This window comes from Sapajus apella, unplaced genomic scaffold (genome assembly GCF_009761245.1).
Source record: "Sapajus apella isolate SASKATOON/1434 unplaced genomic scaffold, GSC_monkey_1.0 scaffold3, whole genome shotgun sequence".
NCBI classification, from domain to species: Eukaryota; Metazoa; Chordata; class Mammalia; order Primates; family Cebidae; genus Sapajus; species Sapajus apella.
The window spans coordinates 3167130-3181752 of record NW_022436943.1 but is presented as its reverse complement, the minus strand read 5'-3'; the positions used below and the strand labels follow the sequence as shown (position 1 = coordinate 3181752).

Sequence of the window (14623 nt, the reverse complement as noted above, 5' to 3'; positions counted from 1 at the left end):
AAAATTTTCAAGTTTGTCAGTTATTGATAAAAAAAAAAAAAGCAGCAACCTGTTTAAAGCTCCATTGAACCTTCTATTTTAATGTGTCTTTGTAAATTCCCAACATCTTGTGTTCTTCTTCTTTGTAATTTATCTTTATTAAACTTGTCATATACTCCAATATTCTGATCTCTTACTGAAGAATCCGTATTCCTATCCAATCCAGTGTTGTTTCTCTTCAAACTTGGCTTTCCCCTGCTCATTCTATTCTTAGCCACTTCCATTGGGTTCACCAGTTAATTTCATTCTCATTCTGTCCACTGGGGTGCACCAAACTCACTCCTTTGTAACATCATCATCATCATCATCATCTGAGACAGAGTCTCTCACTCTGTCACCAGGCTAGAGTGCAATGGTGTGATCTCGGCTCACTGCAACCTCTGCCTCTCGGGTTCACCCAATCTCCTGCTTCAGCCTCCCAAGTGGGTGGGACTACAGACGCCCGCCAAAATGCCCAGCTAATTTGTTTTGTATTTTTAGTAGACTGATTTTCACCATTTTGGCCAGGATGGTCTGGATCTCTTGACCCCATAATCTGCCTGCCTTAGCCTCCCAAAGTGCTGAGATTACAGGTGTGAGCCACCATGGTTTGGCTATAATCCCAGCTATTTGGAAGGCTGAGGCAGGAGAATCGCTAGAACGCAGGCAGCAGAGGTTGCAGTGAGCCAAGACTGCGCCACTGCACTCAAGCCTGGGCAAGAGAGCAAGACTCTGTCAACAAAAACAACAACAACAACAAAAAGGCCCATAAAATAAAAAAAGAAGGGTGAATACTGGGCTTTAAAATGAGTTTAAATGTCATTTCTGCCACTTCCTATGTCCAAAAAGAAAACTATCCTAATTGAGTTTCAGGTTCTCGATCTAGAGAAACACTTGACCAGAATGTTTAACACACATTGAAATATTAGAGGTTATTTTAATTAGTCCTATGATTCCTTAAAATTTTGAAAGCTTTTGATTGTCTATAGGAGAACTGGGGATACACAGCCAGCAGAATTTGAAAAAAATAACAGAACAAAACAAACACCAAAAGCAGAGAAGAACACTTTAAAACATCAAGAGAAGATTATAGAAATGTCATTGAAAAAGGAAATAAAAAAGACTAAAAAAAAAGTATTGTGGAAGTAGGCAGAAATACTAGCCTAAAGGAAAAATCAACCTGGGAAGTCAAATAATTTCTCTCTAAGACTTGTCTAATCTTGGTTTTGTAAAATTTACAATCCTATGGCCAAACCTTTCCACTGCCCTAAGGCCTTTGATGGTAAAAATAAGATATTGGTTACCACTGAAATCGTCGGCCGGGCGCGGTGGCTCAAGCCTGTAATCCCAGCACTTTGGGAGGCCGAGGCGGGTGGATCACGAGGTCAAGAGATCGAGACCATCCTGGTCAACATAGTGAAACCCCGTCTCTACTGAAAATACAAAAAATCAGCTGGGCATGGTGGCGCATGCCTGTAATCCCAGCTACTCAGGAGGCTGAGGCAGGAGAATTGCCTGAACCCAGGAGGCGGAGGTTGCAGTGAACCGAGATCGCGCCATTGCACTCCAGCCTGGGTAACAAGAGTGAAAACTCCGTCTCCTAAACAGCAATTAAAAAAAAAAAAAAAAAATTGTCAAATTTATTAGGACAAACTCTTAGACCAACCTAATTTCTAACAATATCCTTAAATGAGGGTTAACATATAACTAGATTTGACTGTATTCATTAATCTGATTCTAACATATATCTTGATCCAATTGCTGTGCAGATCTTTATCCATCTATGCTGAGGAGCAAAAGAAAGATTTGGAAGCCAGGCAGGCTGATGGTTTAACTGTGAGTCAGCTACTTTGTTAACTACGGGGTCATGAGCCAATTAATCAACCTCTCTAAACCACAGTTGCCTATTTAATAAACAGTAGGTTATAACAACACAGATGTCTTGATGGCTTTATGAGATAAATGCATAGCATATAATAGGGTGGATAGCCCAGAATACAACACTCAACCGATATTAGTTTCTTCCATCTGTATTTCCTTAGTTAATAGAAATTTTTAAATATGTAAAATCCTACCTGACTGCAGATTCATCAGAACTCCCAGAATCTATTAAAGGAAAAGGTAAAGTGCATTGTAAATCAATAATAAATATATAGAATATTAAAAACATAAGAAGGCACAGTCATGCATGCCTTTAATCTCAACTACTTGGGAAACTGAGGCAGGAGGATCACTTGAGAAACCCAGAAGTTTGAGACCAGTTCGGGAAACATAACAAGACCCTACCTTCACACAAAAAAAATTATGCACACTTGTGTGCATGCTTTAGACCATTTTTCTTTATAGGACTGATGCTTTGTTACAAAACATTCCTTTGGGAACATACCTGAGATCTTATTAGAATTAATATAAATTATACCTACTGGTATGTGATTAGTGAAGTAAGAACTTTTACTTCCCTTACTTCGTATTTATTAAATGCAAAGAATAAATTTATCAAAATTTGATATCTACAAGTGAACTGCAGTATACAAGTCATCTTAGACAAACAATATGTGATTGACTAAAAATGGTATTGTTATCAGAACAGGTGTGATGAGTGACCAGTGTCAAAGAGCATGATTTCTGACCCAAAATATGAAGAGCAGTTAAAAAAGAGTATAGAGTAGTTCCCTTATCCATGATCTGTATGGATAAGACATACTTGCCATGTTTTTCTCTGCTCTTACACCACAGAAACAATCATCAACAAAGAAGGCTTCAGTGATCAAACGTGGGGAGGGTTTTTCCCCACCAGCAAGCAAGCAATCATTTCTGCAGATGATACAAGCTGGGTGTCCTCTGATTCAGTTCTCATACTCTATCTGCAGACAGCATCATTCCACAGGTGAAGGGCTCAGCCCCATGAGTCTGCCTCCCTACATCAGTCCTAAGTTTGAAACTCCAGAACTTCTGACCAACTGGCTTCAATTTAGGGTTCAATTGAGATTCCCAAGACTCCCTCTTTGGGTTAAACAGAATTGCTGGAATGGCTCAAAGTACTCAGAGAAACACATTTACCAGTTTGCTATGAATGACATTACAAAAGTTACAGATGAAGAGATGCAGAGATGCATAGTGCAAAGTGTGGGGGAAGTGGGATTAAGATTTCATGCCCTCCCAGGATACACCATCCTCTAGGAACCTCAACGTATTCAGCTAACTGGAAGTTCTCTAAGCCCAGTCCCTTTGGGTCTTTATGAAAACTTTATTACATATGCACCACTGATTAAGTAAACCACTGGCCACTGGTGACTGAACACCTTCAGGTTTTCTCTTCACCCCAGAGTCTGCAGAGTGAGACAGGAGACCTCAACCCTCTAATCAATGTCTTCACGACAATGACCAGTTGCCATCATGAATCTACATAGGGGCATCTGGCCATCAATCACTAGCATACAAAAAGACATCAGTTTGCAAGTTCTAACGATTTTAAGAATTGTACACCAAGAAATGAGTCAATGTTCAAACACAGATTTTACATTCACAGTTTTTATTTCTGTGGTTACAGCTTATAGTCAACTGTATTCCAAAAATACGACATGGAAAACTTAAGAAATAAACATGTCATAAGTTTTAGTGTGCCATTCTGAGAAGTGTGATGAAACCTTGAGCCCCTCCATCCAGACCAGGATGTGAATTCTCCCTTTGTTCAGTACATCCACACTGCATATGCTGTTCACCCATCAGTCATCAACACGGTCTCCTTCTGTTGCCAGCTATCAACATCATTAAGGCCTGAAGATCCAGAGTCACTCACAGCTCATAAACATTTTTTTTGAGTTAGATTCAGGGGGTGCATAGTGGCCTAACACTGCATTACGATGCCTACCTCATTCACCTCACTTCATCTCATTACACAAGCATTGTATCACTTCACATCATCACAGGAAAAAGGGTGAGAACCATAACAATGTATTTTATTATGAGTTATTGTTGCTCATTTCTTACTGTGCCTAATTTATAAATTAAATGCTATCATAGATATATATGTGCAGAAAAAAAATGGTATGTGATTCAGTACTATTTGTGGTTTCAGGCATTTACTGGGAGTCTTGAAATGTATCTCCTACATTTAAGGGGGAACTACTGCATTTATTTTGTTGAACACAACACAGCCTCCCTAGCTCTGCAGTTAAAACTGTTCAGGTTAGGATAAAATGACTTATCACCAGAAGCCAGCAAAACATAGGAATCAGACCAGAAACAAGGATCCTTGCAAAAACTTTCTAGCTGCCAGTGGAGAAGAGCTAAAGGGAGATCAATGTGTTACTCTGGCTAATACTCTTCTGGGGAAGGTGCTGGGTCATTTACTTAGTTGTAGCTATATGCTCAGCTCTACGTATAACAAGGCCCAAATTCACCTGCCATTTTACCTCCCACAGAAAGAACCACTGGAAAAATCACTCCTTTAAGAGTTTATCCACTCCGAATCACACCTCACATTCACAGAGAAGCTTAAGAAACACTGGGGAGGTGTGGCAGGCTGCTAGGCAGTACTATCTAATGTGAAAAATATATGGAAAGAAAACCCTATATCAATGCCCTCTTGCTACCAGAATGTGCCAATGCTTTCCCCTCTCCCTAGTAGAAGAAAAAAATTCTTTTTTAACCTCATATAAAGCAAAATTGTATGATTTCCTTGCCATCCCTCATTACAGAGAATCTAGTCATAGGTGAGTCATGTCACCATAATACAGACTGTTTTCAAACTCATCCCTCAAAGGAAGAGGATTAGTGAGAAGCATGGGTATTTACCTATAGCATTTACTGCCTGGTCTTATTTCCAACTGAAAGTAGGCATGGAAGACTTTGTGATTCCAGTTTTATAAAGTACAACCTCTTGAACTTGTTCCCTTCCAAGGAACAGAGAGTCTGTCTGAATCCACCCCATAAACCAAGATACTCCAGTTTGTGCTGTGTGGTAATGCATGGTGTCACTTTCCTCAACCCTTTCCATTGTGTGGCAAATGTCTACACAAGTCATGTTTTCTAAATATGTAAAGCACATGTCATCAGATCTTATGATAAAAAAAACAGAAGAAAAACAAAAGGACAAAGTATATCTTAAATGACTACATTCAATTACCATAGAACTTTACTTTTTTAACTAGTCAAAAATATATCCACTGCACTACGTGACTCTTCTGAAAAAAGTAAAACTATGAAGTTAGAAAAGATCAGTTGTTGGAGTTGCTAGGAAGAAAGGGAGAGATGAACAGGCATAGGATTAAGAATTTTTAGGGCAGTGAAACTGTTCTATCATATTAAAATAATAGATACATAACATTATACATCTGTCCGAATTCACAGAATGTATAGTATTAAGAATGAAGCCTGATGTCAACTATGAACTTTGAATGATTTTAATGTGTCAGTGTAGGTTCATCAGTTGTAACAAATGTATCACTTTGGTGGAAAATACTAATAATAGGAAGGGCCATGCATGTGTGGGAGGCATGGAAAATAATGAGAAATCTCTGTACCTTCCTCTCAATTTTGCTGTGAACCTAAAACTGCTCTAAGAAATAAAGTTATTGATCTAAAAAATATACTCATTGTCTATGCATCCCAGAATTTTCAGAACAAAAACTAAAATGGAAAATAAAAGATATTCACTGAACCTATTATTATGACATATTTAAGCAAGACATGGTGACCCCCCAAATTGGAGATCATTAAAGACCAAAGCAATAGCATGTAGGCATTATTTCTCAAATTGAAGTATATAAAATATGTAAAACAAATAAATTTAATTGCATGCTCAGGCAAGAAAATATTGATACAATGATTATTTTATATTATTTCACAATTCTAAACATGGATTTAGCACAATATGAAAACTAGATTATTCATGTAATGAAAATAAAAGACAATTTTTATTGTAACTCAGAAATTATTACGCTTATTTAACAATTTTACTGAAAGGCTAATGAGGTAAGGGGGACAGATTGTAATTACCTAATAATGCTATGGTAACTTATAAAGAAATACCTGTTAGTCACCAAAACTCAAAAAAGTAACCAGCATTGCAACTAAGGATGGATCATACAACAGAAACTAGTATCAAGTTACCTTATCTTATATTATTTGCTGTTAAAATGAAATTTTAAAACACCACCAAAAATTAAGTTGAGGCTAAAACTTTTGTGCAGTAAAGATTTCGTATAGCAGACAAAAGATTGTTGAAATTGAGAGGGTTCCCACCATTCCCTGAGAAGAATGGCTCACCATATCTAAAGTGTTTATAAAAACAATGTGGTTACTCTGAACAGATGCTTTCCTTCTGGGAGTCTGGAATTTGGGTACATGTGAGGGAGAGTAACCTCCATTTTAAAAACTTGGGTACTGAGTCTCTAATGAGATTCTGGTACTGGTAGACATCACTGCACATGTGTTGCCAAATGTGAGGCTGGGAGAATTAAGCAGATCCTGGGAACTCCACAGGAGAGAACTCCTGGAAACTTGTGCCTAGTTATTTCCAGACTTAATCACATGCACCTTTTCCAATTTTACCTGTACCCTTTCATTGTAATAAATTAAAGACCTGAGTATGATTAATTTCTGAGTCCTGTAAGACCTTCTAGTGAATCACCAAACCTGGAGGTGGTCTTGGAAACCCTTGACACAAATACATCATATAAGATTTTTATTAAGTTGATACGATATAAGTGACTGTCATCAGATGGTTATTTCACAGAATAACTTTCCCTAATCTGTTTTTCTTTTTTTTTTTTCTCCTTGATATTTGACTTGGAGATTCTTGTACTTCTATATCTAATTGAATAAAGCCATAAAAGGAATAAATAAAACACTTATTTCAGAAAATAATATGAAATAAGCAGCAATCCTAGTTTAACCAGAATAAAAAATAGAGAATCTTGATGATTGACAGTATGTTCTACAATATGAATGTTCCTTAAAAAAAAAGAAAAAAAGAAAAAGAAAAGGTAGTCAATTTTCTGCAACTCAATTGGGGCTTAATTTCTTTTTATAACAATTGTGCAGGCCAGGTACAGTAGCTCACACCTGTAAAATCATAGCATTTTGGGAGGCTGATGCAGAAGGATTACTTGAGCTCAGAAGTTCCAGACCAGCCTGGGCAATATAGTGAGACCTCATCTAAAAAACACATACATACATGCATACATACATACATAACTTAAAAAGAAAAATAGCTAAGCATGGTGGTGTATGCCTGTAGTCCCAGCTACTTGGGAGGCTGAGGTGAAAGCGTCATTTAAGGCCAAGAAGCAGAAGTTGCAGGGAGCCAAGACTGCACCACTACACTCAAATACTAGCAACAGAGGGAGACAGTGTATCAAAAGTAAACAGATAAACAAATCAACCAATAAATAATTGTGTATCCAGCTAGATGTAACCACACATGACTATGGTCCCAGGTACTCAGGAAGATGAGGTAGGAAGACTGATTTAGCCCAGAAGTTCAAGGCTACAGTGAGCTGTAATTGTACCACTGAATAGATACTGTATTCTAGCCTGGGCAACACAGAAAGACCCCATTTCTTATAATAATAATAATTAATTATTTAAGTAACTTGTATAACTGGAGAACTCATCATTCAAGTAACTTGTATACCTGGAGAAAAACATATGACCACTGAACAAAGTACAACAGTCTACTACTGATCATAGAGCTCCTTTTACTTGCTTCTATTTATTTCTCATAAAATTGAAAAAATGGTTCACCCATTAAAGGCAGTTCTTCACAGAACAAGTCAAAAAGTCAAAAGAACTGCATCCAAAGTGCAGGATGTGTTATCCGCTGCTCCCTACAAATAGTGGATTTGGTCATAAAGAATTAGCAGGACTTTTAACTTATTAGTGTGTACATACGCACGTGTAAGAGCACATGTATGTGTGTGTATATGTGCATGTGTGTGTATGTGTAAACTATGACAGATAAAACCATTTTGCTTACGTAAGAATATGTAACATAGTTTGTACTTCTCACAAAGGAATTGTTTTTCTGTCTTCTGCACTCAGTAGGTATCTCCAAAACATAATCTCCAATTTGTATGGGTGCACACTGTTTCAATTTTACAGTTCTTATTGCCATTTACTTATGGTACGAGAAAGGGATTGCTGAGTTCCCAGTTCTAAAGATAGTTACTTTCTTAGTGACACAAATTAATACGTAATACAGTTCACCCTTTAACAGCAAGGGTTCGAACTGCTGGGGTTTACTTATATGCAGCTTTTCTTCTGCCTCTGAAATTCATAGACAGATGAAGACCTTTGTGAGGATCCACTTATGTTTTATGAAAAGTCAATGTATTTTTTCTGATGATTTTCTTTCTAACAGCTTAATTTCTCTAGCTTACTTTGTTGTAAGAACACAGTATATAATAATGCAGCACAAATAAAATAGGTTTTAATGGACTGTTTATGTTAACAGGAAGGCTTCCAGTCAATGGTGCGTTACTAGTAGCTAAGATGGGGAAATTAAAAGTTATACTCAGATTTTCAACTGCACAGAGATTAGAGTCCCTAACCCCCATATTATTCACAGGTCAACTATAATTATTTATTTACTAAATACAATTTATTATAAAAATGAAATAGAAGATCCATATGTATAACAAGTTCAATTCATTATAATGTGACTATAGAGAAAACATACAACATACTAATTTAACAATCTTTCTTCTTATTTATGCAAAAAATATTATATAGAATTTCAGGGATTGTAATTAAGTAAATGATTTTTTTTTCAGAAAATACTGTTTCAGATTATAAATTGGATACCACTACCTTCTTAAATAACTCTGAATTCCAAACTAAAGAAGTTAAATTTTGAAAATTAATTTACATATATGTATATATATATATATATACTTGCAATTTACACATATTTTTAAACTGGTCTTTTTCCATTAAAACTACCTTAATCTAGGCCGGTGCAGTGGCTCACGCCTGTAATCCAAGCACTTTGGAGGCCAAGGCGGGCAGATCACCTGAGGTCAGGAATTCAAGACCAGCCTGACCAACATGGTGAAACCCGTCTTTAAAAAAAATAAATAAAGCCGGGCGCGGTGGCTCAAGCCTGTAATCCCAGCACTTTGGGAGGCCGAGGCGGGTGGATCACGAGGTCAAGAGATCGAGACCATCCTGGTCAACATGGTGAAACCCTGTCTCTACTAAAAATACAAAAAATTAGCTGGGCATGGTGGCACGTGCCTGTAATCCCAGCTACTTAGGAGGTTGAGGCAGGAGAATTGCCTGAACCCAGGAGGCGGAGGTTGCGGTGAGCCGAGATAGTGCCATTGCACTCCAGCCTGGGTAACAAGAGTGAAACTCCGTCTCAAAAAAAAAAAAAAAATAAATAAATATAGACCAATCAATCAATAAATACATAACCCCCACCAAAAAAAACTACCTTAATCTTACATCTTACTTTTTTATCGAGAGTAGGAACAACACGATAAATGAGAAATTTACTATCAGAAGTTTTACTTGCATTGAAATATCTTATTTTTATGCTCCAAAATTTGGTGTCAAATTCTATGTACAAAAAAGTAATAAATAAAATTGCTATTTTAATACTAAAATAAAAAAATATTTCCAAACATATTAAATTCTTAAACCATTTCAGGCAATATCAACACTAATACCAGAACTTTAATTTCTGTCCCAGACACTTCAAAATTTTAAGCTTTACAAGTTTATTAACCTTTTAATTAAAGAAAAAAAAAGTGAAGTACTCAAAATGGAGGGAGCACAGCTTAGTAAATTAACTATAGTTAGCTGGACATCGTGTGAAGTGTCCTGCACTCAGAACAAGTCCTTGCTCTGTAACCAATAGGTATTTGTGTCAGACAAGTTACTTCTCTTAGGCTCCATGGTTTCTTCTAAAAAATAAGGATTTTGCTACCTTACTTCACTAGGTTGTTAGGAAGATGTAATGAGATTACATGCTTAAATGTTCAGAGAAATAGTAAAGCAATGGAATAACTTATTCTTGAACTTTATGGCTGAAACTATTTTGGAGTCCCAAATAAAGCTTGATGTGTGTTTTTCCATAGGTTCTAATATTCAAATGTTGCAGTTTTCATAAAATGTTATTAAGTGCTAATTTTGTTTATTAGTTGTATTGCAGCTTGTAATCCAGGGCATTTCAGCTAATTCATAACTTACAACTAAATTTATGTATATTATCTCATTAAAATAGATAACGTAATTGTCACCTATTACTGAGCTCATCAATCACACCAAGAGCAGAAAATTAACAGATGTCAAAACCTGGCTTGGACAACCACCACTCCTCTACCTCCTCAAACTGAGCCAGCACATCTGTGCTAGGATTCTGGATCTCCATGGTCCTCTAAAACTAACATACAAAAAAAAAAAACCTGCTTTTACTGTTTTTCAGGTTTATGAAGGAATGCAGGTTGACAATTTCCCATTTCCAAGACATGTACTAACAACATATTTGCATGTAACATCCCATATGTTACTCAGCTCTGCTCTCATTACATATATCACCATACATCAATAGTTTTATAGTAATCACAATTTTAATCTCAGGTATCTCCTGTTTTGGTTTGACTCACACTGCTTCCTTGGAGCTGGTCAACAAATAGTCAAATGACCTACCAGGGACAATGCAAAATATGGAATGCTTTATGAATTTGTGTGCCGTCCTTAGGCAGCAGCCATGCTTATGCTTATCTGCTCTCTACTGATCCAATTTTAAAGCGTATGCTGCTGAAACAAGTACAAAGCCCTGTTTTATACATGGATACTAATGAGTCATAGATGACGCCTAGCTGTGTTAAATCCAACTCAATTTTATTAACTTTATTAACTTTAAAATATATTTAAAACGAGGTAGATATAAAAGTAGCCTGGAGATTTTTATTATTGTAGAAATGGATTACTTGAGGGGCCTACTGCAAGTTGGTTCCCACTGCTCTGTGGAAAGAGAACATGGAACCTTCTGCTATCTAAACAAAGCTGCTGCACAGCATATAAAAAAGCTTCAAGATACAAATCTGACAGCAAAAGGGAAGGGGAACTCTAATCTCTTCCTGCAACATTATTTTAACACCTCTGACTGGTGGAACAATCTCAACTAATATTTGTCTGAGAAAAGACCAACAGGGGTCTCAAAGGATTACTTACCATGAAGGCCTAGCCTAACTCTAGCTGAGATGTGGGCTCCAATTAATGTTTTTAGTGTAGGGGAAGCATCAATCTCCTCTCTATTTGTGTGGGTAAAGCTAGGATGCCTGGCTCCCAGAGCAGGGTGCTGGGAACAATGGCTGAGCCTAATTACAGAAACTAAAGAACACCATAGCTTTGAACTCTATGTATAAATCACCATGAAAACTGAAAGGTCTGAATCAGTAAATGCATCCTGGTGGCAAAGGTCAATCATTATCAGATTGCAGGACCAGTTACAATGGCAACAATACAGCAAGTGAATCCATGGAAACAACAGAATAATTAGACTGGCCTATTTTCCCCCTTTGACTTGTAAAGAAAGATTGCCTTCCTTAGACTTAGAAAACACCTTAGCTTCTTGGAAAATTCAAAGAATTAAGACACAGGAGATAGCCCCAGGGAACAATACAAGATTTTCTGCTAAATTGAACATTTCAAGACCCAATAACTCATTAGAAAAGTCTGGGCAGGCATGGTTGCTAGCACTTTGAGAGGCTGAGGCAGGAGGATTACTTATGCTCAGGAGTTCAAAACCAGCCTAGGCAACATAGTGAGACCCTGCCTCTACAAAAAAAAGAAAAAGCGGGCGGTGGGGGCCGTGGAGGGGGAGGGGGAGGAGGAAAGAAGAAGAAAGGAAAGAAAGAAAAAGAAAGAAAGAAAAAGGAAGTCAAAGATGTGTCTCTATTTTTATCTGATGCATGGGGATTATACTTAGAATAAAATGAACCACATTGAGCTCCCTAGAAATAAAGGTCTTAAAAGTCCTGAAAGAATCTTACATTCTACTTCTAAGTAATCTAGCCTTCTGCTTGATTTCTATCTAAAAAGTGGACTAACTCTTGCTATTTCAAACTACCCAAAACAAACTATGAACTCTCACCTGATGTATAAGATTCAATGGTTGCAATTATTTTAAACATCAATTTAGTATTAACTGGCCTTTTAATACAAACACCTTGTCAAACCATGATAAATAGCATAATCTTCTGCATCTCATACACACATAACTTGAGTAAAGACATTAATATTTTCCTGAAGAAAAATATTGACAATACCTGATGAGCCATAATGTACAGGAAGCATGAGAGCTGTTCTAAAATAACAAAGAAATAACTCCATTCAAGAACTTTAATAAAGTCATTACTAAACAGCTAGTTTGATACACTCTATCAATTTAATATCCTGCCTGTCAATGTAGACATAATAACCATTTACATGTACTAGCTTGTGTCTATAAGCATCTTGGATGCTAAAGTATTCATCTTTGAAATTATCACCAAGGATAAAAGAAAGGAATGACAAGGAAGTCTCTTGTTCCACTGGGGTATGACATAGTACAAGTTGCTAACTTATAGTCCCTTGATGGCCAAGAAAATGTGCTGAGGTCATTTATCTGAAGTAGGCAAAGATTTAAATGAAGATTTCCCTTTCCTAGTCTGATATATTATAATTCATATCAGCTAGGAGTCAGATAAGAGCTATCTACAGCCTAAAAACAATAAATAACAATAATGGCAATACTAACAGTCATAAACTAAAAGTCCACCCTTCGAAAATTAATAAAATGCAAAAACCTTTAGCTAATGTAAGATTACAAGACCAAAAACATCAGGTTACAAATAACACTCTACATTATAAGAGAAAATGAATCCTACTATATGTTCTTTATGTTGCTTAGTCCAAATATTTTCTTTTCTACCTATTTGTGTTTTTTTCACTATATGCCAATAATTACGTTAATCTTATTAATATTTCTCACTTGAGTGACTCCACTCTAGAACACTCAGGTTTTCATTTTAAACAAAACTACTGTACTGTCTCAGCCTATCAACAGCATGTACATTTGCTTGTTTTTTCACTAAAAATTCCACCATTTGCTTTCTCTTGCAAATTACAGCAAATAAATTGGTGTGTTTCCATCCTATAAAACAGGAAAAAATATCCAAAAATTACAAATTTCTAAAATGAACTAAACATCTTCTCTAAGATGTTTGAACTTCAACATACAATATAGAAAGGAAGTAAATGAAAACCATTCCCTTCCTTCTCACTCCTCTGTGCTTTCTGATGTGCTGCTCTTTGCCTTGCAAACTCTGCTCCTCTGCCTCCCCACATTAACTGTGGTCATTGCCAAAATTCCCTTCAAACATGCCAGTCCCAAGAATCCTTGCTTTGATCACAGCACTTAGCATGGTATATTGTAATTATTTCATTGTTTCCCACTGAAACCAACAGCTTCTTGAGAGTAAGGCCTGTATCTTTTATCTCTATAGCCCCCCAAATCTAAAACATATTAGCAAATAAAGTTTTTTACATAAATTAATGATCTAAATTGTTATCTCTAGAGCAGTTTCTTAAACTATATTCCAAAGAATATTTGCTTATTGTAACCCAAGAGAAAGACTCTATGACAATCTGCATATGAGAAGTATTACAAAACTGTATTTTCTAACCAGTAATCAAGAAATCTCTTGAACTGTACCTAATACCCATTTGACGATACTTTTTGTGGCAAATATTAACATTTAAGAAATTAAGAGTTTCAGAGATAGTTTCCAGAGCTTCCCAATACAGTTGGAGGTTTCCTCTGGGTGGTACAAATTTGCTTGATTCATTTCTATCAATGATGTTAGGATCCCAGATGCCAATGTCAGGCACTCCTCCTCCAAATGGGTCACTAAGGAAATGAGCTCTGAATTAAGAATGACTGGCTTCAGCCGGGCGCGGTGGCTCAAGCCTGTAATCCCAGCACTTTGGGAGGCCGAGGCGGGTGGATCACAAGGTCAAGAGATCGAGATCATCCTGGTCAACACGGTGAAACCCCGTCTCTACTAAAAACTACAAAAAAAAATTAGCTGGGCATGGTGGCACGTGCCTGTAATCCCAGCTACTCAGGAGGCTGAGGCAGGAGAATTGCCTGAACCCAGGAGGCGGAGGTTGCGGTGAGCCGAGATCGCGCCATTGCACTCCAGCCTGGGTAACAAGAGAGAAACGCCCTCTCAAAAAAAAACAAAAACAAACAAACAAAAAAGAACGACTGGCTTCAAATGTACATATTTTCCATATTATTAAATAGTCCATGGCTTTCTTTTAACACAAAAGAACGGATTTTTATCTTAACTGTTACGAAGCTCAGTATGTTCTGCGTAAGAGAGAGAGATTTAAAAAACTTAAAAATAGGGCCGGGCGTGGTGGCTCAAGCCTGTAATCCCAGCACTTTGGGAGGCCGAGGCGGGTGGATCACGAGGTCAAGAGATCGAGACCATCCTGGTCAACATGGTGAAACCCCGTCTCTACTAAAACTACAAAAAATTAGCTGGGCATGCTGGCAAGTGCCTGTAATCCCAGCTACTCAGGAGGCTGAGGCAGGAGAATTGCC

At 37.1% G+C, this 14623-nt stretch overlaps 1 non-coding gene across 1 annotated transcript; it reads right to left on the bottom strand.

The window, feature by feature from the left end:
- Positions 1 to 10685: 10685 nt before the first annotated feature.
- On the bottom strand, positions 10686 to 10794 carry LOC116536028. Its single transcript, XR_004262440.1, has one exon. It is a non-coding gene; the product is annotated as a U6 spliceosomal RNA (small nuclear RNA).
- Between the last annotated feature and the right edge of the window lie 3829 nt (positions 10795 to 14623).